Consider the following 27,236-nt stretch of genomic DNA (forward strand, 5'->3'; position numbering starts at 1 on the left):
ATGTTCTCAGAACCTACAGACATTGAGTTACGCTGTATCTCCACTGTAATGTGTATCTGTTCCTGTTCCTAGGGGAGTCTGAGCTACAGAGGTGTGTTAGCATTCACTGAGGTTTTTCAGAAGGTGGGTTGCAGAACCAGGGCTAGAAACCTGTATCAACAAAGGATTGGTTTGTGTAGGGAATCTAAGGGTGGTGTTGTTGTGTTATTAAGGGCTCTAAGTTGAAACACCCATCATCCAAGAAGCACTGAGGGCTTCCCCATTCTTCAGTCCTCAGATCTGTTTTATCTATTGCCTTTTCTCTTTTTCTGGTACAAGAGAAAAAGAAGAAGTGTTCTACATTTCACACTTCCATTCTTATATTCCAGGATTTGCACCAGGAAGTGTCCTCTCCCTCTGTCATCAGTGGGGAATTCCCTCAGTGAATTGGTCTGCCTTCAGATCCTAAGCCACAGGTTCTGCTCTTGGCCCTTTAACGTCTTGGAAGGAGGCCTACTCCTGGGACTAAGAGAGGCATTTGATTTTCTATTCCCCTCCTCAGACATGTGTCGAATCAGAGTGGATAAAGAAATCGCTGTCCTGGATGCCCCCAGCCAGTCTCAGAGTTCCTGCCCTCCCACTCCTGAATCTTGCCTTGTAACAATGTGTGGACCCACCCAGTCATACCTGATCTTCTTCAGAGCTCAGGTATATCTCTTCCATATGTTCTTGAACCTCATTGTCATGGAAGATGTCAGAGGAAGGTTTCACTCTCAGGGTTGAACATATGTTCACTAGTAGCCACAAGCTCTAATCAAGAAGCTTAATCATGAGTCTGCTGATCTTTTCTTAGTCACATATGTACAGGCATCCTACTCCCTTTAATTGTTTCCTATCATGTCTGAGTTTGTTTCAGCCAGGTTGAACAGAGGTCTGAAATTTCCCTCTCTGAGGTCTGGTTTCAGTTATCTTGGCCTTCTCAGGGTTATTCCTACCAGTTCTTATACCTCTATGTTTTTCTGCTTTTGGAGGAGACCACTTGCAGAGACATTTTCCCTCCACTGGACTTCTCTTCTCCAGAGTCTGGGTGGATAAGCATTAACATTTTCCCTGCATCTAATGACTGAGGATGTAGCTCATTTAAATGATGAAACCTGTCTGGTGCACTGGAGAATGAAGGTTTGTTGTTTAACTCCCCATTCTTTCAATTTCTCATCAGGCAAGCTGGTGTATCAGTTGCCTCAGGAGTTCCTCCCAAAATGTTTTTGAAAAACATGTGATTGAGCCCATGGTCTTGCTGTACCAGCCTCTATCCAAATGTATCCTATTCCCTTGAAAATAATTGTATCTATCTGTCTTACTTATATGGGTCCCACTGCACAGTATCTGAGCACCGCACAATCTTTCGTGTATTTTTCTACACTCTCTGGATGAAATCCTGGACCCTCAAAGTCAATAGCAAAACTCCCATTGACTTACATGGAGCCAGGATTTCACCCTCAGTATGGAGAGAGCCATTAAGTTTAACTTAATTTTGGAGGACAAGATTGTCTCTTTCCTAGACCCAGAGTAGGGTCTATGGCTACCTTGTCCCTATCAGTCATTGGTTAAAGCCACATACTAACTTTGAGTTGTGAACAGATGGGTAAGGTTCCACCTGTGCCAATTAAGGGCTGCTCTAGCCAAAGTATTTCCACTTAGGCTGAGAGGGCTGAGATCATTACATGGGAAATTTGTAAAGTCAGTTATGGTCTTTTTATCTCCCTTTCCCAAGTAAAAATAGATGGTAGAGGCAAACTTAGCTTCTAAAGTTGTCTATGCTGTTTCTTATCTAAGCCCTTCTTCGTACGGGACTGCTTGCTACATCTGCTTGTAGCTTGGAATTTTTCAGAGGATGGGAGAAGAGGGGGACAAATGACAAAGAGAAATTACTCACCAGTAATTCAGTTAGTCAGAGTTTCTCCTCTTCTCCCATCCTGAATGCCTGCTTCCCTCTCTCCTCCCCTTTTGGTATGGGGCATCCTACCTGGGTTGGGACTTTATGGCTTTAAAACTCACTGAGGAGCTGGTGGGTGCAGCTTGCCTTATATCCTCTGGCTTTCTCTATTCTTTGCCTCTATGTTTCCTGGTTGATGTCCCTATAATGTTTGTAACCTGGAATGTTGTGCAGGATGGGAGAAGAGCAGGGAGACTGACAGACTGAATGACCAGTCATCATTTTCCAATCATTAAGATTCAGATTTATCTTCAGATTCAATATGAATGGAGCAGTTTACATCTCGCAGCTATTGTTTCTTGTATCTGCAGCCTCAGGCTTACAGTCAGAAGAGTTTTTTTTACAATCATAAGGGTTGAAATTTCTGGGGCCAGATTCCTCCCCTGGTGTAAACTGGGGACCCTCCACCAATTTCAATGGTGTTACACTGATTTACACCACTTGAGGATCTGACCCTTGAATTTTTCTATAAAATGAAAACTTCAATTCTGCAGCAAGTGATGGAACACGGGAGAACTGCAGGTCCCGAGTTGTGTGTACCAGCTCAATCTGACCATGCCTCCCTTCATCCAAAGATCAGGTACAGTGCAGGAAGAAGTACTTTGCACTTTGAGCTGGAGATGTAACATCTAGCTTGGGTAGATCTATGGGCACTAGCTATGATGGAGCTAGTGTGCTCAATATAGAAGCATAGCTGTGGCGGCACAGGTGGCTGGTTGGACTAGCTGCCCAAGTATGTACCTAGGTCCGCAGTGGTATTGTACTTGGGGCACACAAGCTAGTTTGTCCCATTGCTTGTGCTGCCATGGCTATGATTCTGTTTTTAGCACACTGGCTCAATCAGCACCAGCACAGGTACGTCTACCCAGGCTGGAAATTACACCTTCCAGCTCCAGTGCAGAGATACCTAGAGTGGAAGCTTCTCCTACACTGCCCTGCCTGTCTGTCTCCACAGTGAACTTGAGGGGCCATATCTCAGAGTGGTGCTGAAATGGTAATTCATGACTCTGGCTTATTGAGACCTCTTGGCTAGGACAGCCACAAAGGTGCCAATTTAATCCAGTTGTGCTGCTGATTTTTGTGATATATGGATACTTGTGCGCTGGACTGAACTAGCCAATTTATAGCTTGCTTGTATGAGAGTTGACATAAAGGACCAGATCCTCAGCTGGTGATAATCAGTATGGCTCCATTAGTGTCAGTGGAGTTGGACAAATGTACATCCACTGAGAGTCAGGCTCCTAATTGTCAGAATGTAAAATTGGCCAGAAAATGATGCCTACAGTCGTAGATGAATCTTAGCCTGAGTGAACTTGCTTTTTTCTCTTGAGGGCAAAACAATGAATCCCAGTAGAAATGTGCATTACATCCATTTAGGATGCAGTCCAGCATTCCTTTAGGGACTTTAGCTGAGTTAAGATCTGCAGGAATCAGCCCTTTCTTTGGAAGCTGTTTAGGAAATTATCCTCAGGGCTAATTACAGAGTTAGCCCTGGTCTACACTACAGGGTTAGGTCGAATTTAGCCGCTTTAGGTCGATTTTATAATGAATGCATCTACACAAGCAACCCCATTCCGTCGACCTAAAGGACTCTTAAAATCGACTTTTGTACTCCTCCCCGGTGAGGGAAGTAGCACTAAAATCGACCTTGCTGGGTTGAATTTGGGGTAGTGCAGACGCAAATTGACGTTATTGGCCTCCCGGTGCTATCCCAGAGTGCTCCAATGTGACCACTCTGGACAGCACTTTCAACTCCGATGCACTAGCCAGGTACACAGGAAAAGCCCCAGGAACTTTTGAATTTCATTTCCTGTTTGGTCAGTCTGGCGAGCTCAGCAGCACAGGTGACCATGCAGTCCCCCCAGAATCGCAAACGAGCTATAGCATGGAGCGAACAGGAGACACTGGATCTGATTTCTATATGGGGAGAAGAATCTGTGGAGGCAGAACTCCGATCAAAAAGAAGAAATGCTAATATATATGCCAAAATCGCACAGGGCATGATGGCCAGAGGCTACAACAGGGACAAACAGCAGTGCCGTGTGAAAGTCAAGGAGCTCAGGCAAGCCTACCAAAAGACAAAGGAAGCAAACAGTTGCTCTGGGTTAGAGCCCCATACATGCCGCTTCTATGATCATCTGCATGGCATTCTAGGGGGGAGCATACCACTGCCCCACCACTGTCCGTGGACACCTGCAAGGGGGGAGTCTCACACAACATGGAGGAGGATTTTGTGGATGAGGAGGAGGAGAATGCGCAGCAGGCAAGCAGTGAATCCGTTCTCCCTGGAAGCCAGGACCTTTTCATTACCCTGGAGCCAATACCTTCCCAAGGTGGGATCCCCGACTCTGAAGGCAGAGAAGTCACCTCTGGTGAGTGCACATTTGTAACTACAGTACAGGGTTTAAAAGCAATAGTGTTTAATGTTTGATTTGCCTGAAGACTTGGGATGCATTCGCGGCCAGTACAGCTACTGGAAAAGTCTGTGTCTGGGGATGGAGCGGGAATCCTCCAGGGACATGTCCATGAAGCTCTCCTGGAGGTACTCTGAAAGAAGGTTTCTGGGGAGGGCTGCCTTATTTCGTCCTCCACAGTAGGACACGTTACCATGCCAAGCCAGTAGCAAGTAGTCTGGAATCATTGCAGCACAAAGCATGGCAGCGAATGGTCCTGGGTTTTGGTCGCATTCAAGCCACATTTGGTCTTTATCTTTCTGTGTTAGCCTCAGGAGAGTGATATCATTCATGGTCACCTGGTTGAAATAGGGGAATTTTTGTAAGGGAACAGTAAAAGGGGTGTTGGGCTGTTTGTGCTTGGCTAAAAGGGATCATCCCTGAGAATAGCCACACAGGGAGAGGGGTGAAGGGATCATCCCAAATAGCCAAGTGGAGGGGTGGGGGGAGGTGTGTGTTGCACTTCCACCTGAAAACTGCAGTCCCTCCTTTTAAATGACAAACCCAACCGGCATTGCTTGCTATGGGAAAGGAGGGCACTGCAGTTTGAAAACATTCCCACATGTTATGAAGGCGTTAGAAGCCAAACCCGCGTACCCTTTGGCTTACCATGGCTGCCTGGAAACTGAATTCTGTTGCCCAGCCATGTGTGATATGTCATCATACCGGCAGGTGCTCAATATAAAAGGCAAAATGCAACCTTGTACTTAAAGCATATGTGCGGTCTGTTGTGAATTGCTTGAGTCTCCCTTTTGTTCTCAGAAATGTATCATCTTAAATTTTACTCTCTTTTTATCCCCCTGCAGGTGCAAATGTTTCTATGCTCCTCCTATCATCTCCGTCCCTGAGGTTATCGCAGATTAGAAGGCAAAAAAAACCACACTCACAGTGACATGTTTTCCGAGCTCATGCAGTCCTCCCACACTGATAGGGCACAGCTGAATGCATGGAGGCATTCAGTGGCAGAGTCCAGGAAAGCATTACATGAGTGCAATGAAAAGAGGCAGAATGCAATGCTGAGGCTAACGGGGGAGCAAATGGACATGCTCAGGGATCTGGTATAGCTGTAGGAAAGTCAACAAGAGCACAGACCACCGCTGCATCCACTATACAACTGCCTGCCCTTCTTCCCAAGGGCCATATCCTCCTCACCCAGACACCCAAGAACGCGGTCGGGGGGAGGCTCTAGGCACCCAGTCACTCCACTCCAGAGGATGGCTCAAGCAACAGAAGACTGTCATTCAAACAGTTTTGATTTGTAGTGTGGCTACAATAAGCAATGTGGCCTTGTCCTTTCCTCCTCCCCTCCTCTCCCACCCGAACCCGGGCTACCTTATCAGTTATCTCCCTTTTTTTTTAATTAATAAAGAAAGAATGCGTGGTTTCAAAACAATAGTGACTTTATTTCCTTTGCCAGCTGTGATCGAAGAGGGGAGGATGGTTGGCTTACAGGAAATTAAAATCAACAAAGGGGGTGAGTTTGCATCAAGAAGAAACATACACAACTGTCACACTGTAGCCTGGTCAGTCATGAAACTGGTTTACAAAGCCTCTCTGATGTGCAGCATACCTATCTGTGCTCTTCTAATCGTCCTGGTGTCTGGCTGTTCAAAATTGGAAGCCACCCCATTTGCCTCAACCTCCCACCCCACCATAAACATCTCCCCCTTACTCACAGATATTATGGATCACACAGCAAGCAGCAATAACAATGGGAATATTGCTTTGGCTGAGGTCTGATCTACTCAGCAAACAGCGCCAGTGCCCTTTTAAACGTCCAAAGGCACATTCTACCACCATTCTGCACTTGCTTAGCCTATAGTTGAACTGCTCCTTACTACTGTCCAGGCTGCCTGTGTATGGCTTCATGAGCCATGGGAACAAGGGGTAGGCTGGGTCTCCAAGGATAACAATTGGCATTTCAATATCCCCAACAGTAATTTTCTGGTCTGAGAAGTAAGTCCCTTCTTGCAGCTGCTCAAACAGCATAGAGTTCCTAAAGATACGAGCGTCATGCACCTTTTTCAGCCATCCCACATTGATGTCGGTGAAATGTCCCTTGTGATCCACCAGTGCTTGCAGCACCCTTGAGAAGTACCCCTTGCGGTTTATGTACTGGTTGGCAAGGTGGTCCGGTGCCAAGATAGGGATATGCGTTCCATCTATCGCCCCACCACAGTTAGGGAAACCCATTGCAGCAAAGCCATCCACTATGACCTGCACATTTCCCAGAGTCACTACCCTTGATAGCAGAATGTCAGCGATTGCACTGGCTACTTGAATCACAGCAGTCCCCACAGTAGATTTGCCCACTCCAAATTGATTCCCAACTGACCGTAGCAGTCAGGCGCTGCAAGCTTCCACTGAGCTATCGCCACTCGGTTCTCAACTGTCAGGGCAGCTCTCATCTTGGTATTCCTTCGCTTCAGGGCGGGGGAAAGCAACTCAGAGTTCCAGGAAAGTGGCCTTGCGCATGCGAAAGTTTTGCAGCCACTGGGATTGGGAATCATCCTATACCTGCAACACTATGCGGTCCCACCAATCTGTGCTTGTTTGTCAGGCCCAGAATCAGCGTTCCACTGTATCAGCCAGCCCCACTGCTGCCATGATGTCCCAATTGCCACATCCCATGCTTTCAGGAACGTCTGTGTCCATGTCCTCCTTACAATCATCCTCGTGCTGCCGTCTCTTAGCCCGGTTCTGCACATACTGCAGTATAATGCACGAAGTGTTTACAATGCTCGCAACAGCAGTGGTGGGCTGAGCGGGCTCCATGCTTGCTGTGCTATGGCGTCTGCACGGGTAACCCAGGAAAGAAGGCGCAAAATGATTGACTGCAGTTGCTTTCACAGAGGGAGGGAGGGAGAGAGGGAGGGGAGACTGATGACATGTACCCAAAACCAACCGCGACAATGTTTCCCTCCCCCAATCAGGCATTGGGAGCTTAACCCAGACTTCCAATGGGCAGCGGAGACTGCGGGAACTGTGGGATAGCTTCCCACAGTGCACCGCTCCATGAGTCGATGCTAGCCACAGTAGTGAGGACGCACTCCACCGACTTAATGCACTTAGTGGGGACATACACAATTGACTGTATAAAATCGATTTCTAAAAATCGGCTTTTATAAAATCGACCTAATTTTGTAGTGTAGACATACCCTTAGGGTAATTCTTGGGCAGAGGGCTCTGCCAGCCACTGAAACATCTGGAACTAGATATTGTTAGAGACAGGATTCCAGTCTAGGCTTAATTATTTTACTTTGGCAATTTCAAGTTTTGACTGTAATGAATATTTGGCTTATGAGACGTCTAAACAATTTGTCTGAAACTTTGGCAAAATGTATCAGAGAACCTTCTTTCTGATAAAAATCTTTTAACGTTAATCAGCTGGAATTTATTAACAGCACATGTTTATTAACTTCTCATGATAGTTATAATGCCTTTCCAGAGAAAAAGGTCATGTGCTTCTGTTTCCTAAATATTTGATTTCCCAGCACATAAAGGCTTGCAATTTCACTGTGTATTTTCAGTTCTATAAAGAAATTTGAGAGATTTGTATGAAAGTTGCTGTATAAAATACAAATTATTATTATTACTGTTATTTGACTGTAATTAGGAAGCTGTCCATCAGGTAGGAAAGGTTGTTATGCAAATATAATAAAATAAATTAACATATTGTTATTAGTTTACTTTATTTGTATAGTTCTAATGGTGTGGTTTAGACATTTTGAATACAGGACCCAAGACACAGTTCAAGCCCTGATGAACTTACAAATTAAATATCCAGCCATTTTAGGCTATAGCAGGTCTTCTCTTTACAATCACCACCATTCCTGAGCTGGGGAAATACTAGAGAGATGTTTTACTTTCCTCTTCACCCACCCCTGCCTCAGCAAACCATTTTGGAAATCAGAACAATGGCAAACTAGCTCCTGTAACGTGTAAATTAAGTATCAATTTAAACTTAATTGGAAATGGTAGCAAACCACTCTGAAACCACAGCTAAAATCACCTTGTTCATGCTTGCCAGTGGATGTGATGTAACTACTGTAAAAGCAAGAACTGGGCAGGGTTTCAAACACCAACAGCCATTTCCATCACTGTGTGAATGGGGGGAGGGGGGGAAGCCTCAAGGGCCTAGTCCTTTTCCTCTAATCATCTTCTGATTTCTGACAATCCCACCCCTCCACTGTCACGTTACATGGCCAAACTCCATGTTGCATTTTCCCCCCAGCCATGCAGTCTTGGCTGTTTATCCACCCATGTTATAATAGACATTAGGAAATGGGTGTGACCTAGAGGATGGAGCAGAGCACAGAAAACTGAGTCTAAGGCCTGGTCCACACTAACCGCCCACTTCGAATTAAGATACGCAACTTCAGCTACGTGAATAACGTAGCTGAAGTCGAAGTACCTTAGTTCGAACTTACCGCGGGTCCAGACGCGGCAGGCAGGCTCCCCTGTCGACTCCGCGTACTCCTCTCGTGGAGCAGGAGTACTGGCGTCGACGGCGAGCACTTCCAGGATCAATCCCAGAAGATCGATTGCTTACCGCCGGACCCGGAGGTAAGTATAGACCTACCCACAGACGTAAATTCTGTTCATGGCTTTACTATGGACTTCCTGTATGTCCTTGAGCTATCCATTTTAATCTTCCTGTGGCTCAGTTTCCCTGTCAATAAAATGGGGAAATGCTTACTCATGTGAGAGGAGTATGAACTAATTAATGCCTGTAATGCACATTGAAATCCCCAGATAGCAGGTCTAACAGAAGTATGAACTGTTATTTCTCATGTGGTTTCTGGTGCTCCTTACCTGGGGATGGACTAGAAACACTAAGGAAACAGACTTACTTCTCTTATTTTGATGCTTTTACTCCTGGTTCCTAGACAGAACTCAGAATTACAGAAGCTTGAAAAAAAATAATCTTCATATAATGCCTAGCAAAATGGGGTCCCACTCCAACTGGGGCCTCTGGGTGCTACCATAATAGAAATAATAAATTGAATTAAAGTTAAATAATGTCTTCTGGGTTTGGGGATAAAGGATCGGGTCAGCTCTCTTCTTATCTAACCACTTCTGTCTATCTCTAGCAAATACTGATTGTTATTCTAAATGACATATGCCTCAATCCCGCAAAGCACATGAGTAGTCCCTTTGAATTCTAGTTTAAGTGCTTTTCTGAATTAGGAGCTAAAATCAGTTTTTCATGACTACATTGATCCTAACCACTTTGACCCTACTGTCCATGGCTCTGAACCGTATAATTGACTTTTGCTGTTATTGTTTCTTTTAGGGTTTTTAGTTGCTGTGATTTGAGGCAGAACACAAGGAGTTTTGCATATAAAAAATCACATGCCCCAAAGCTGGAGAAATGCCCAATCTGCAAAATTTGGATCTGGATTTAAGTCATCTCCCCCAAAGTGTTCTGAGGTGTTCAGATCCGGGGCTTTAATTTAGCTCATGACGGCTATGGACAGGTCTGATAGCCTTCAACCTCCTTCTAAAATTTGAGGATGTTCCTACTCAAGGTTACATCTATTGTAAAAATGGACATGAACCCGAAATTCAGATCCTGATTCAGGAATGGGAGGAGTTTTCAGTTCTGAAGTTCTGTTTTTACGCCCATTTCTAATTACAGAGATAAGGATCAGCTTTGAAAATCAGCTCTGGAACAATGGTTCTAGTCAATGTCTGAAAGTGGAGGATGCAGACCCACTGTGTTTAATGAAGGCCTAGGTCAACCAAATACTGAACAAGGTTTTGAAACAACCATTCCTTGCCATCCTTAATTACATTGCTGTAATTAGTTCTTCAAAATGGCACCTTGAACTTTCCCAGAATTCTTGAGGTTCAATGATCTAACATTGTACTTAAACCTTTCTCTCTTTCTTTCAGTTTAATACCATCTGAGTTACAGACAACCGAGCATCTGTAAACTTATCCATCCTTTCAGGTAAGATAGTTGTGTCTTAGAACAATGACAACTGCTGTTTAAATGTTAGGAAAAGCCTTTGAAATTCCTAAACACATTATTGATGAAAATACCCAGGATTCAGGAAAAGAACTAGACATTTGTGTGGCTCATGGGAACAGCCACAGTTACCTTATCTGGGAACTTGCCATCAACTATAGTCACTGGTGCAAAGGTCCTTAGCAGACTGTGTGATATCATAGAATCATAGAATATCAGGATTGGAAGGGACCTCAGGAGGTCATCTAGTCCAACCCCCTGCTCAAAGCAGGACCAATTCCCAACTAAATCATCCCAGCCAGGGCTTTGTCAAGCCTGACCTTAAAAACCTCCAAGGAAGGAGATTCCACCACCTCCCTAGATAACCCATTCCAGTGCTTCACCACCCTCCTAGTGAAAAAGTTTTTCCTAATATACAACCTAAACCTCCCCCACTGCAACTCGAGACCATTACTCCTTTATGTATCCATAATTATTATAGTGCAATGATAATGAAGTCATAGTTGTGGTTGGATCAAAAAATTTTGCTTAACAAGGGAAAAGAGTGGGAATAACTGCTAAATGTCTTCTATAAAAATCTGGAACATACAAAGTAGTGTAGGAAAGCTTTACATTTTCTATGCAATTAGAATTTGTATCGGAATAACACATTTTGGAAATTAAAATGGTTGCCTTTTGAAATTGGGTCCATGGTATCTCACTTTGTTTCAAAATCTTTTGCAAAGACTACACATGGCAATCCTACTCAAAACGTCCAGTGTGGATTACTGTATATCTATAGTCTACATAAATACCACTTTTATATTTTGGTGTTTGAAAGTTGCTGAAAGTTGTTCGTTTTGTCCTGAAGAAATGCGGAAAAAGAACCATGTATGTATATATTAACATGTGTGTATAACAGTACCAAGGTTGCATGAAATTTTATGAAGCCTCAAGTGTTAACAATGTGTGTTGGAACAAGGATAGTATTAGATTAGAATTGATAAGTTTTATGCTGGCGTATGTATAGAAGCAAGTGTGCTTGTTGACCTTTAATTTTTATTTCCAGCTTTCAGCTTTGAAGGAAAATGTGATTAAAGCAGAACAGAGGATCCTTTACTAAAATTAAACCAAGTTTTTTTCTGTGTGAATTGTAGGTGGGGCTGCTAGGGTTGCATAGAGTTCAGCGTGCCCAACACTTTCCATTCAGACCCTAGTTCAGTGGCTTATCACTTTGCCAGACTGGTTGGATTGAAATCTCCTATGCTGAGTGTTTGCCTCAGGCTGATTATTAGTATTATGATTTTGTTTAAGTTTCAGCTAAAACCCTTCAGCCAGATAGGGGAAAAATAAGTTGTTTTGTGCCTGTTTAAAACAAAAATCTTCCACCTTTTTGGTTGAGAAGCTCGTCTGCCTCTGTGCTTTGCAGCATGCACTTGAAATTTGGCAGGGAGGTTACACTGGGCTTAGGGAGGTGTCTTTGGCAATCCCCATGAAAATTTGCTTAAATTTGGCTGAGTTACGAGCCTTAGTTTGCACATGCTCATTAGAGACTCATTAGAGTTTGGCAGTCAAATTGTTCTAAGGGTCCCACTTTATTAAGCATGTGCAGAGCAGGACTTCCCTCACCATTGCTCCGGTGTAAGAGCAGGGAGACTCTCTCCCTCTCTTGTGTTCTCAATACTCCCACTGCTAGTGTCCAGCGGCAGAATGCAGCCTGATCTGCATATAGAGGGGTTAGGAATCGTGTGTGCAGGTAGAGAGGACAGGGAGAGTGGGGAAGAACAGCTGAAGGGGAGGGCGACGGTTATGTGAGCATGGAAAGGAGCAGAAGAGGTCTAGAAGGCAATGTAGATGGAGTGGAAGGGGCAGGGGTCTGGGGGTGGGTAGGCCAAGAGGAGGAGGGAAGCAGAACCCGGAGTTGAGGAAGCTGGATTGTAGCAGAGGGGAGGAGGGCAGGATCTGGAGGGTTTGGGGAGTAGGTTGGAGCAGAGCAGGAGGGGGACAGGAACCAAGGGGTGTGGGGTAGCTTAGAGAAGAGGGGGATGGGGACAGGTTGGGAGCATAGAGGCAGAATTGTCTATAACAACCAGAGAATACTCCCCTCCATGTATATAATGGCATTATAATATATTCAGTATTTCTAGCCTATTTTGGGTGCATCCAGACATTTTTGTAGCTTTTTTTTTTTTGTTACTACTGCTGCACATGGAGTATATGTTGCCATTGAGCTGTTCACAGTGACCTCCTGTTCTCTTTCCTGAGTGTTTACAGTTTATTGAGAAGGCAGAGATATATATAAGTACCGTAAATTATTCCTTCCTGTAGGCATTACCCTGCCTTTGTCAAAAGTGAATTTACTCCACCATCATCTGCTTGTTTACTTAGTTTATTAGGTCTGTGCAGTAACATGTTTAGTCTCTCACAGTGACTCCAGATCAAAGTTGTTCAGCTTAAACAATGAAATCTCCTATGCTGAGTGTTTGCCTCAGGCTGATTATTAGTATTATGATTTTGTTTAAGTTTCAGCTAAACCCCTTCAGCCAGATAGGGGAAAAATAAGTTGTTTTGTGCCTGTTTAAAACAAAAATCTTCCACCTTTTTGGTTGAGAAGCTCGTCTGCCTCTGTACTTTGCAGCATGCACTTGAAATTTGGCAGGGAGGTTACACTGGGTTTAGGGAGGTGTCTTTGGCAATCCCCATGAAAATTTGCTTAAATTTGGCTGAGTTACGAGCCTTAGTTTGCACATGCTCATTAGAGACTCATTAGAGTTTGGCAGTCAAATTGTTCTAAGGGTCCCACTTTAGAACTCACTGACCACTGCTGCAGCCTTAGGCTGGGATCTGAAAACTAAGCTGCATTCCTTACACATCTTACATCATCTCCAAGAATAAAGAGTCTGCCCTTGGAACTGAGCAGAATTTTGTTGCAGCAGCAGAATATAGTCCAGCTTGCTCTCCTATCATGGAATTGTCTCTGCAGAGCTGACAGCAATGAGAACTTGTTTGTGTTACTAAAGTCAAAAGCTGTGACTCAAAAATACACACGGAGCTAATATATTGAGTAAGAGGGCGCTGGTCTTACAAACTCACTTTCAACCTTGTTCCTTTCCCTCTCTCTCAGGGAGAATCTTATCTCTGCATTAGTTTCAACTCATCCAGGAACCATTGACTACAACACTTTCTTTACTTTTATAGTCTTGCTTGTTTTCATAGAAAGATTTTTGTTCTCGAATTATGAGGCCATATCTCCCACTTCCCCCTGACTAAGTTCCCTGGCCATCCAGCCCTGAGGATAGACACTATACAGCTCCTTTGCTTGGTGGGAGAGAATAGTGGAGTTGGGAGAGCATTTTGACATGGATTTTTAGTCGGAATGACTTTTCGGCAGAAGATGCTGTTTTCACAAAATCAGAATTTTCCATGGGATGGTGAGATGGGGTGTTGTTGCCGGCACAGAGTGCCCGAGGACAGCAACAGCGGGTTCGTTGCCTGGTGTGCTTCGCGTCAATAAACACACCAGGTGGAGAAGCAAACAAAGTTTATCTGAGATTTCAAAGCGGTGCAAGGAGACTGGCACGTCTCAAATCAAGCACACTAACAGAAACAGTTTTTCTTCTTTTATACATTTTGCAGTTAAGCCTCACCGCCGCCTTCCCACTCTAGCCCTCCCTTTCTCCCCCCCATTCCTCCCTCTACCCCTCCCGTCCCTGGTAATAGTTACTAAGCAAATAACGATTACATTTAAGCAGTTAAGTCATTCTTGGCAGCTATAAGCCTAGCTTGTTAGTAACTTCTTTAAACTGTTATCTTGTCCTTTTTCCCTTCAGCCAGAAACATGCAGGCCTCATTATTACCGCTTGATACCGGTGTGAGCAGGGGGTTGCACACAGATAACTGGTTGCTTACATATTCCAATTGCACCTGGCTTTTGAGGTCGATTAGAGTTTAAACATGGAAGGAGCTTGATTCATTTAGGCCTAGTGCAGGAAGGCTTCATTGACACTTGTGATTTTCCACCCTCCCGAGTTACCTAGGGTGATGGTGATGCCTAGTGACGTCAACAACTCCCTCCTTTGAGAATACTCAACAAGCTTTTGGCTGCGTTTTCTCATATTCTGTGGACAAGATACAACTGAGTGCTATGAAGCTGGGGTTATCAATGAGAGGGTATGTCGGGATTTTTGGGGAATGGGGGGCACAAAGCTTATGGAGGAGCAATTTAAAACAAGCAATCAGGAGGAGGGTGACCAAGCACAGTGCCACACCTGTGAGGAGGAGATGCACAAGGCCACCCCCCAGTCCTCCCAGGTCGGGCAACCAACTCCAAAGGGAATCGAAACCTGTGGGTTCCCTTTCCTAGGCCTTCCACTGCTCAAAAGCCTGTTCAGCTGACAGGATGTGCTTGTTAATGTCCTGTGAGTTTTCTGGGACATAAATACAACATTCATTCCCAATAAGAGCACACACCCTGCCCTGGGAGGCTAAAACATAATCTAAGGCCTGTTTATTTTGTAGGGACAGCAACCGGAGCTGGTAAAGCTCTGAGTTAAGGCTTTTCTCTATGGCCAAGGTTTCATTGGCGAACTTGGTGAGAAACACAGAGAGCCTGCGATAAAATTGGGTTAGCCGTCCCACCCCATAGGATGGGAGGAGGATCATACCCAACCTGTCTCCTTCTGTAATGGGCTTTGGGGTGGCATACAAAGATCTACGCTGTCTGGGGCAGCCAGGGGGCAGTTTAGGGAGGACATGAAGGGGAGGGGCAAGATATCCTAGATAGCAGCTCTTATACCACTGATGCGGTAGCCACTTATAGGCAGAAATTTTGCAAATGTCAAAGGAGTGGCTATTTCTTACTAAGCTATTATAACTGCTACTTTACCTATTTGTTTCTTTGTTATCAAACGTTGCAAACCGGGCGGTAGAGTTGGATTTGACATTAACATAGACAGGGACAGAAGCATCACTGTCAGGGGATAAATAATACTGACAGGTGCTATTCCCAGTGGACCAGGTGTGGTTGCTGGACTTGAACTGTCGATAGCACACCAATCCGGGGGCCACTGACCGCAGCCTAATAGGGGAAAGGATCTGCGTTGAGTTGGCCCGTGGCTCCCAGGGGTCGTCCCTCAATGCATACTGGGATTCAATGGTACAGTTTTGCGACAAGGGGGTACCCGAGGTATTTCTTCCCCTACTGAACCATCCCCAACAGATATCTGACCAATTTTGGGGAACCGCCCTCCAGGGTAACCCTGCTGCATGGTGCGGGACTTGGGAGCATACCCAGCAGTTAGAGAGGTTGAACTCTTGGGCAAAGCAAACCTTCAAGGACTCATATGTGTTTGTTTCCAAGTTAGTAGAGATTCCTTTCCATCCCGCATGTGCCGGGGGGAAACGGGAGGTAACGAGAGGAGTGTCCCCTGGGCAGGTGACCCTAGGGCCTAACAATTACAATTCCCCAAATATCCACAAAATAACAATTACCAATAACAGGCAGACTAAAAGCAAAAGGGACCAGGCCACCAGGTTAGGCCGTTCCTGTGAAAATAAACACAACCAACGTTTAGAGTTCTTGTGGGGAGTGTGCTGTGACTGTCCAAAGAGGACACAGGGCATTTCCAGCAGATCTTATTGTTTTTTGAATAACAGTTTAAGACCCAGGTCGTCGCTGGTAGTCCTTTTCTGTAGGCTGGATGGTCCACCGTTCAGGAGCGGGCACTGCCTTCAGATGGGAGTGATGAATCCAGTTCTTGTGTCCCTCGACCTTTGCTGCTGTGTGGAAGACCAGCAGGACGGTGTGGGGTCCCTTCCACTTTTCTTGGAGAGGCTCGTCCTTCCAGGTCCGAACGAGTACGGAGTCACCTGGCTGCAAGGAGTGGATCGGGGCATCCAGCGGGAAAGGCTGCAAATCTTTGGTATACCTGTGGAGAGAACAAAGAACAGCAGACAGAGAGCACATATACTGAGATAAGAAGACACACCCCATTTCCCACTCCCCTGCCAGAACCGGTGTACCGTTCATAGGCCATGCCCTTCCAAACATAATCTCGAAGGGACTGAGCCCTAACCTGCCCTTTGGGAGAGCGCGAATGCGGAGCAAAACAAGGGGTAGAGCATCAGGCCACTTAAGGGAAGCCTCTTGACAGACCTTTGAGAGATGCCGCTTAAGTGTCTGATTTGTGCGTTCCACTACTCCACTGGCCTGCGGTCGCCATGGAGTGTGGAGCTTCCAGGGGATTTGCAGAGCACTTGATATCTTCTGAACAACTTGAGATGTGAAGTGTGTTCCGTTGTCAGATTCCATCCACTGGGGGAGTCCAAAGCGGGGAATGATCTCCTTGACAAATTTAAGAGCCACTGTTTTAGCATTGTTGTTATGACATAGGAAAGCTTCAGGCCGTCCGCTGAATCGATCCACTAAGACAAGAAAGTATCTGAATCCTTGGGTCCGGGGGAACTCAGTAAAATCTATTTGCCAAACTAGTCCTGTGCCTGGGGTAGGCTCCAGAGTGGCTGGTGGCACTGACACTCCTGGTCGAGGGTTGTTCTTTTGGCAGACTAGACATTCAGCCTGTACCTGGGAGGCCAGGGGTCTAAGTCCAGAGGTTAGAAAATATTTATTCATAAACTGGGTAAGAGCCTCCCTGCCAGCGTATAATTCTTTGTTTCTTCACCAGGGTCAGTTCTTAATGTCTTTTGTAGTCAGGAATTCCTGGACTTTGTGGTTTCAATGAAGCAAGTGTTCCTTTTTCTCTTTTCCTAAAACAGTGTGGTTCAGCATCATACAGGGGAGAGGTTACTAGCACATCAGCCTGTCTTTAAATAGGCTTATCATCATTCGGAGAGTCCTCCCGAGGTGGAGGGGTCTTTTTACAGTGAGAAGCATGGGTTCAGGTGGGCAGTCCTTGGTACTTCACAGCAGTGTTGGTGGTTAACAGGACTTGGAAAGGCCTTTCCAGTGTGGAGCCAAAGCAGTTTTTCGTTGATGGACTTTACATAGACTCAGTCTCCTTGTTTCAATGAATGGCAGGGCTGCTAGGGTCATTGGTTAGCACTTCTTTTACCTGTGAGAAAAGAAACCTAACACATTTTATTAATGCCTGGCAGTGTTTTGCAGATCTCATAGTTGCTTGGGCACATTCAGGCCCCCCTTTTCTTGGTTGTCAGCCAAGTCTTAGCTGTGAACAATGTCCTTGGATGGAGCCAGCATCTTATCTTTGGACTGAGCTTGCTAGCTATATTTTTTTTTCCTCAGTTAACTCGTTCTGTTCTTTTTCCTGCTCTCCTTCTTGGCTTTTTTTAACTTACAAAGGAAACTTCCACTCTTCACTCATACACCTTTTCCCAACAATGAACACATACACATTGCCATTATACACCCTTCCAGCAAAATAACTTCTATACAGAGCTTTGGAGCAACAAACCAGGACGAGCACGCCCACTTTTGAGGAGTCCAACAAAGTTTAGGAGGCTCACAGTGGCTTTAAGGCAAGGGGTGAGACCCACAGCGGCAATTAACAAGTCATCCACATATTGCAGGAGGAGGACCCTGTCCTCATTGTCCCACTCCTCCAAGTCTCTGGCCAGGGCCTGGCCGAAAAGGGTGGGGGAATTTTTAAATCCCTGGGCCAGCACTGTCCAGCAAAGCTGCTTTTTAACCCTTCTGTTGTCCTCCCACTGGCTCCACTCTGAGGCTTGCATGGCTGAGGGCTCAATTGCAAGGGTCATTATCTAAGCATTCTCTGGGGGTAAGGTGAGGGTTATTTCATCTTGAGTGAAATGCAGAGTGGCACCTAAGCAACAAAGCAGGTCCCATCCTAGTAGAAGTGTTGGACAATCCGGGAGGTAAACCAGTTTGTGAGATAGAGTTCTGTTTCCCAAAGCACATTCCGCTGGGGCATATACTGGGCATTTGGTTCCTTTCCCTGTGGCACCCACCACGTGAGGGACTCTGACACAGGCAGCTGCAGGGGTTGATTTACGGCGGTTCGTGCAGCTCCAGAGTCTATTAAAAAGTTTATGTCCAAGTCTCCCATCCTCATGTTTACTCAGGTTTCCAGGGGCAGGATAGTCCGTCTCCCCTGACACCCCTATTCTTGGTCCTCTGCTGCCATCATAGGGGTACCTTCCCTTTCGGGGCACTTATTTTTCCAATGTCCCTCCTTCCGGCATCTGGCACACTGGTTGCGACCCAGACGCCTTTCCTGTGAGCCAGGGCGCCCACGTCCACGTCCTTTCATTCCCCGGCCCCTTCCACCTTCCTGGAATTTTCCCCTGCCACCGGTGTGTACTGCTGCAACCATAATTTTCGCTTGCCTTTTTTCCTTTTCTTTAGACACAACCTGATTACGCTCCACCTCAGACAGCAGGGTCCGCATAAGGACATTACAATCATCCCAGTCAGGCTTACAGCTAGCCAGGCACCCTTCAAAGACCGAGATAGACTTGCTTGGGTTCGTAGAGAATTCCCCTGCCTGTACCTTAAAGGCTGCTAGGTCCACCGGGTTAAAAGGCACATGGGTGTAAACCTGCATAGTAGTGGCCTGATTCCTATCTGAGCCATGTCTGGACACCACGGTCTCAGTGATCAACGGATAAAATTCCACCGAGGGGGCAATCTCTGGGACCTGAGACACCTTGTCTTTATATGGTGGCGGTGTGATAGCCGAAGGGGACACCGGACCTGCCATTACAGCTGTGGGAGGGGTTCTGGGGACTAACAATAGCTACTAACGAACCTGTTGGAGTCAAATTACACTTTTGCAAAATATCTGACCTATCTCTTAGCAACATAAACAACTGTACATACATATGTTCATTCCATTTACCTGTTTGCTGACAAAACAGAAGTAATTGAAGGATCGTGTTATAATTAAGTGATCCTTCCAGTGGCCACCTTTCCTGGTCCTCTAGCTGATATTGAGGCCAGTCTACTGTACAGAACCTTTTCAGTTTACTTTTAGTTATTGGATTTGCGCCAAACACTTTCCAATTCACCAGAATGCATTCCAAGGGTGTACACCTTGCCCTGCCTGCCATACTCTGTCCCTGCCCCATATTAGGGAGACACTGGGCGTCCCCAGGTCAAGACAGATAAAGTCCCCACTGGACTGTTTCTACCTTATCCATGGGACCGGTTCCCCACCGTCGCCCGCAGCTGCTTCTCCACTACTCGAGCGTGTTGCACCGTTGTGCCCTCCGGGGTCGACCAAACCACGTCACCGCCGAGGCCCCCGATGAAATCACCGGTGAGCGCTCTGGGCGTCGGTCATCGTCATAATCCGTCGGCCGCTAGGAGGGATCTGGGCAAGGCTAAATTTCAGCCTCGAGCCCCACGTTGGGCGCCAAAACTGTTGCCGGCACAGAGTGCCCGAGGACAGCAACAGCGGGTTCGTTGCCTGGTGTGCTTCGCGTCAATAAACACACCAGGTGGAGAAGCAAAGAAAGTTTATTTGAGATCTCAAAGCAGTGCAAGGAGACTGGCACGTCTCAAATCAAGCACACTAACAGAAACAGTTTTTCTTCTTTTATACATTTTGCAGTTAAGCCTCACCCCCCCTTCCCACTGTAGCCCTCCCTTTCTCCTCCCCATTCCTCCCTCTACCCCTCCCGTCCCAGGTAATAGTTACTAAGCAAATAACGATTACATTTAAGCAGTTAAGTCATTCTTGGCAGCTATAAGCCTAGCTTGTTAGTAACTTCTTTAAATCGTTATCTTGTCCTTTTTCCCTTCAGCCAGAAATATGCAGGCCTCATTATTACCGCTTGATACCGGTGTGAGCAGGAGGTTGCACACAGATAACTGGTTGCTTACATATTCCAATTGCACCTGGCTTTTGAAGTCGATTAGAGTTTAAACATGGAAGGAGTTTGGTTCATTTAGGTCTAGTGCAGGAAGGCTTCATTGACACTTGTGATTTTCCACCCTCCCGAGTGACCTAGGGTGATGGTGATGCCTAGTGACGTCAACAGTGTCCACCCCACACAAGACCTGAAGGGATAAATTAGACCAATTAACATATAGGCGGCACCTGGAGGAAAGCCAGGGAGTGCTAAGACCTAATTTGCTGATGAAGTCCAGCTCGGCAAAGAGCTGAGCTGGGTTTATAAAGCCAGGAAGCTGGCACCAGAGAGGAGCTGCAGGGAAGTCGTCTGCAGTCACTCCCTGACCATAGAGAGGTGAGTTTGAGGCTACAGGGTTCAGTAGTCCACAGTTACTCTTTGTGAGGGGGGAGTTTGAGCTGGTACACCCAGAGAAGGGGGAGAATGAGCAGCTGTTGGAAGGAGTCTAGGGAAGGAGCAATGGGGTCTGAGGGAAACAACAGTTACCAAGTATGGGTCCCTGGACTGGAACACAGAGTAAAGGGTGGGCCTGGGTTCCACTAACTGCCACTGGGGAAGTGGCACTGTCACAGCAGTGCATGAGAAGACACCCTGAGACCATTGGAGAGGAAGGACTTTGATACCCTGGAAGGGGAAGACTAAAGTGACCTGGGCGGAGGGCCAAGCCACTAAGACAGACTACCCTCATATGCATGAGAGTCGCAGGGAACGTGAAAGAGAGACAGCAGGATGTGCAACCCGTGGCAGAAAGGGGCGTCAGAGCTGAGTGGAGCTAATCCCCAGATGTGGCTTTGAGGAGTGCCCCTAGTGGTGAGTGGAGTTCCCTGTAACAGATGGGATTTCCTTTTTCCAGCCACCTAACTTCAATCCTTTCCCCACATAGCATTCTGTGGGGATGTTGTGATGGGTTGGATCACAGGAACCCCCTTGGGGCTGCCAACTGATGTGCCAAGACTACCTCTACCCCTGCTTTCCCTGCCAGCTTGGGACCCCAGCACCTGTCTTGTTGATCCAGACATGCCAGCCTGCTCCAACACAGACCCAGGGTCTGAACCACGTGCCCCAAAGCTTAACTTAAAGCAACTTAAGAAGTGTCCCTGTCCTTAACACTCAGACGCCCAACTCCCAATGGGGTCCAAACCCCAAATAAATCCATTTTACCCTGTATAAAGCTTATACAGGGTAAACTCATAAATTGTTTGCCCTCTATAACACTGATAGAGAGATATGCACAGCTGTTTGCCCCCTCCCCCAGGTATTAATGCATACTCTGGGTTAATTTATAAGTAAAAAGTGATTTTATTAAATACAGAAAGTAGGATTTAAGTGGTTCTAAGTAGTAACAGACAGAACAAAGTGAATTACCAAGTAAAATAAAATAAAACCTGCAAATCTAAGTCTAGTACAGTAATAAAACTGAATACAGATAAAATCTCACCCTCTGAGATGTTTCAATAAGTTTCTTTGACAGACTGGATGCTTTCTTAGTCTGGGCACAATCCTTTCCCCGGGTACAGTCCTTGTTCCAGCTCAGATGGTAGCTAGGGGATTTCTCATGACTGCAGCCTCCTTTGTTCTGTTCCACCCACTTATATATCTTTTGCATAAGGCAGGAATCCTTTGTCTGTCTGGGTCCCCACCCCCTCCTTCTAAATGGAAAAGCACCAGGTTAAAGATGGATTCCAGTTCAGGCGACATGATCACATGTCACTGTAAGACTTCATTACCCACTTGCCAGTACACACGTATACGGGAAGACTTACAAGTAAAACAGAGTCATCTACAGTCAATTGTCCTGGTTAATGGAAGCCATCAAGATTCCAAACCACTATTAATGGCCCACACTTTGCATAATTACAATACGCCCTCAGAGTTATATTTCATATTTCTAGTTTCAGATACAAGAGTCATACATTTATACAAATAGGATAACCACACTCAGTAGATTATAAGCTTTGTAATGATACCTTACAAGAGACCTTTTGCATGAAGCATACTTTAGATACATTATATTCACACTCATCAGCATACTTTCATAAAATCATATAGAGTGCAATGTCACACCCTCCTCCTGAACTTACTGCCAGAGACTTGGACACTGACCATGGAGGAGGCAGTATACCTAAAATTTGTTTTTGGGCTTCCCTCTGGGGCAGACAATCCTGTGTCCCCCAAAAGGGAAAGAGACCCAGATCCAGCTGTGGGCTCACAGCTACCAGCTATGACAGACCTTTCATGGCCAGCAAACCCCCCCCCCACCTTTCACTCATGTTGGGCTTGCTTGCAGCTACAGAGTCCTTGAGGTCTGTTCCCACTGCAGCAGTCACCAGGATCCCAACTTCCAGCTCCAGGATACATGTCTCTGTGCACCTCTTCTGCTCCGTTACAGCCAGTTCATGCTTCTGGGTTTCAATTTGCTTTGTCTTTTAAGTCCAGGGTTTGCTGGTGGGCAGCCTTCCAGGTCAGCCTTTTCCCGGGCAAATTGCATATCAATTTCCATTTGTCTTCCCTTGAGACTGTCACTCGATGAGCTGGGATACCACAGAGAACCCCCTCCTGCCAGAACAGGCACCCCCCCGCACACTCCTGTCTTGCTAAGTTAGACACTCCAGTCAGCTTCAGCACAGACACAGAGGTTGGACCACACCCATCTACAGTTCACTGAAACTGAGATGCACTCAACTCAGGGGCTTTTTAGTTAACAGCGCCCAGTGTTCAACCTTTCTGGGCAATTTACAACTAGTGTAGTTCTAGATTTTTCGTATCTTCATTCTTACTTATTTTGCTTCCTTTTCTGTCCCTATTGCCCTTACCCAAAAGAAGCAAACAGAAAATAACAAACCAGTAACCACTTTGTCTGTTCTCCAGCCACCACACTTAAAACTCACTTAAAATCAGTACCAGTATCTCAAAGCAATCAGCTGTGCACAGATCCTGCTGACTACGCCACTGTGATGGGTTGGATCACAGAAACCCCCTTGGGGCTGCTAGCTGATGTGACTAGACTACTTCTGCCCCTGATTTTCCTGCCAGCTTGGGACTCCAGCACCCTGTCTTGTTGAGCCAGACACGCCAGTCTGCTCCAACACCCTGAGACCATTGGAGTGGAAGGACTTTGATACCCCGGAAGGGAAAGAGAAAGGGAAGGGGAAGGGAAAGACTAAAGTGACCTGGGCGGAGGGCCAAGCCACAAAGACAGACTACTTTCATATGCATGAGAGTCACAGGGAATGAGAGAGAGAGAGAGACAGCAGGGTGTGCAACCTGTGGCAGAAGGGGGCATCAGACCTGAGTGGAGCTAATCCCCAGACGTGGCTTTGCAGAGGTGCCCCTAGTGGTGAGTGGAGTGGAGTCCCGTAACAGATGGGATTTCCTTCCAGCCACCTAACTTTAATCCTTCCAGCCACCTAACTTTAATCCTTTCCCCACATAGCATTCTGTGGGGATGTATAGACCCAATGATATATTTTTGTTTGATGTTTTTCAAAAGGAATTAAGTAGCAAAGGAAAAAGCAAGAATAGAGACAGCATGTAGTGGTGAAAGATCATTGTCAGAATGATCTGTGATGACCTTTGATCACTCTATATCCTATTTCTCTCTTTGCTGTAGCCTGTGGCTTTGCATGAAAATCCTTTTTACAAATGTAACTAAGAATACAAGAGAGAAGGTTATGGAGCCATTCCATGCAGGAGAGTGAAACTGACACCATGGGAACTGGCCATTACACTGAGACAACACCCTGCCAGAGATACAGGGAAAACTGAGTGAGAGAGAAGTACTCAGCTCCTGTTAAAATCAAGCCACTTAAATTTATGTTCCTAAATATGGCATCAAGTGCCTAGTTTCAGGCAGCTACGTTTTTCAGTTATGGCTCTTGTGTATACAAAAGCCATATGATGAAAAGAATATTCAAAGCCACTCTGTGCATATGAGATTATAATTCATAAAGGGCTTTGGTTATAGCATAAACCACAAGTATGATCTTAAGTCACCTCAGCCCCCAAATGAAATTTCTTACACTCTCTCTGTATTGTTTTCTTATTGTTCTTCTGCAAATGAGGTCAGAGAGTTCATAGACACATAAAAAAGAGCTTGACATTTCCATATCAAGAGACCCAGATAAATTTACAAACTGTTTATATGAAACAACCTTAGCGAGCTTCACCCATCCCTAAATGCTCAGATTTCAAACTGAACTGGATCCCCATGAAGACTCCTGCTCCATTTAGATTCATTGCTGTGTTTTATACTCATACCAGAGGAAACTAAATAAATAAATGTCCAAGGGGGTGGGACACTAACCTACTCCTTGGTGATGGTGTAATGGTATGTGTAAGCCTATCTTGACTGTATGAAACCAAACATTCATATCCTACAGGAATCCATTCAGCCCTTTAACACTCCAACATTGATGAACTAGGGCGTTATCTATGCAGTTTTCTGGAGTTGTCTTTTGAGGGAATACTTATCTACTGTGTGTGCACAATGACCCTTTCTAGGACTCCAATCTCCCCAGTGTTCAATCCAAAACCTTTCTCTAGCAATACATCCACTAAAAATTGAGGAGCCAATTCTGCACACTAAGTAGTATTTGTGTGAGTTGTCCCACTGAGTTCAATGGAATGATTGTTCTAACGATGCACTAGTCTGCTTGAATGAGTTATAGAATCGGGCTGCATGAATGGAGTGATTTACATTGCTGCAGAAATCACACATGCCTCTTGAACTTGAGCTGAAGAAGTGAATCATATTTATACTCAAGCTTGTACATAGAAAGTCCTTTCTCACTAAAGGTCCCAAGTTTGAACCCATCTTCTACTGCTGCAGACAGAGCCAAGGGTGAGCTACCCCTTCAAATTGAAGACAGAAGTTGTAATGGAGTTATGTAATTTGAAAAAAACAAGCAAAGAAAATTAAAAATCCCATGCCACGAATAATGCTCATTTGCTGAAGCTATTGCTCAAGTTGTATGGTAAAAAAAGGAATAAGTAGGTGGAAAAGGCATGCTCCTCAGCAGACTCATGCACATGGGCTGCTGCGGCTCCCAGGCTTACTAGTACTTCGGGATAGGTTGAGAATGTCACAATGTTTGTGATTAAAGATTTCACAACGTGCATCTCAAGGAGGGTTTTCATTCACATTTTGGTAGCTTTTTAACAGTTTAACAGCTACAAATCGATGTAACTCCATTGGAGTCAATGGAGCTAAGTTGGTTTACATCAGCTGTAGATCAGGCCCCTCATCCTTATGTGCCCTGTATGCATAACCCTGTGTTGCAGTGTGAAAGCCTCTCAGAACTCCTGGGTGTGCAGGGATTGTGCCTGCTTCTCTACGCCTTTGGAGAGTCATTCCTATTCTATCTCATCCCATGCGTGACTGTCCCACTTCTCTGGCTTGTGCGCAGCTGTGTAGGGCAGAATTAGTGTTTGCACTCCCCTGAGCACTCCTCCACCTTGTTTCTTTCCAATATCCTGGAACAATACAGCTACAACAACACTGCAAACAAAACCTGACATGCTTTTTAGACATTAAATGTAACTTAGCCATTTAAACTATTGCCTAAAGTAGCTGTCTTACCTTAAGCAACCTCCCAGCGTTTCCAACAAGCATGGCTGGTATCCTCCATTTGTAAGTGCAAAAAATGTTGTCTTTTTGCTTCCTCGGTGTGACGTTATTGATATAATCTGGGACCATATAGATCATTGTTGCAACCAAGGTCCTGTAGTGGCATGCAAATCTTGTATAAAGGGGGTCAAATGGGGTGTCTAAGACAAGGTTATGGTTTACTGGTTATGATTATGCTGTCTATATGTGTGTATCAATTTTGTAGTTGAAGTTATAAATATTGGCTCTATACTGTCTGTATTTCACACTTATGCTATGCTGCTGGGTGACATCCCAGACAAACTGGTGTTAGTTCTGCCTAGCCTGCTTGATGGCCCATTAAGGACCATCAGCTACACAATGGACCCATTGAGAGAAGGCAGGTATGCCTTGTACCTCAGCAAAGTATGCAGGAACTTGCCCATGTGACTCCAGACTCCATTTTGCTGTAATTTTCCACAGTAAGAACAAAGAGGTGTTCTTACACCTGGAAAAGACTATAAAAGGCTAATGCCTCATCTCCATCTTGTCTTCAATCCTGCTTCATACCTCTGGAGGAACTTTGCTACAAACTGAAGCTTTGAACGAAGGACTGAGGACCCATCCCAGCGGGGGATGTATTCCAGAGACTTGATTTGAACCTGCAGTTTATTCCATCACTGCTGTAAGCCTGAGCCAAGAACTGTGCCATTACTGTATGTAATTGATTCCATTTAACCAATTCTAACTCTCATCTCTATCTTTTTCCTTTTATGAATAAACCTTTAGATTTTAGATTCTGAAGGATTGGCAACAGCGTGATTTGTGGGTAAGATCTGATTTGTATATTGACCTGGGTCTGGGGCTTGGTCCTTTGGGATCAGGAGAACCTTTTTCTTTTATTGGGGTATTGGTTTTTATAACCATTTGTCCCCATAACGTGTGGCACTGGTGGTAATACTGGGAAACTGGAGTGTCTAAGGAGATTGCTTGTGAGACTTGCGGTTAGCCAGTGGGGTGAGACCGAAGTCCTCTTAGTCTGGCTGGTTTGGTTTGCCTTAGAGGTGGAAAAACCCCCAGCCTTGGGCTGTAACTGCCCTATTTGAGCAATTTGTCCTGAGTTGGCACTCTCAGTTGGGTTCTGCCAGAACCGCATTGTCACACTCGGTCAAGGATCAAAAAAATTGTCCTTTTGCCTTCTATGTGTACCCCAAAGTCCATTGTTTTGTCCCCAAAGTCAGGACACCTTCTCCCCCCACCCCCGTCATTTATTCTGGAGTGTTGGCTCCATGCCACACCCTCATGTCCACATCGTATGCAAACAGACTTTCATTGTGCTTACAATGCTTATTTTACATGTGAACCAAGACTGACAGGTGAATATATATCCCTTTGCCTGGCAAAACCTGCCTTAACACTGCT

This window comes from Chrysemys picta, chromosome 8, assembly GCF_011386835.1.
Source record: "Chrysemys picta bellii isolate R12L10 chromosome 8, ASM1138683v2, whole genome shotgun sequence".
Taxonomy (NCBI): domain Eukaryota; kingdom Metazoa; phylum Chordata; order Testudines; family Emydidae; genus Chrysemys; species Chrysemys picta.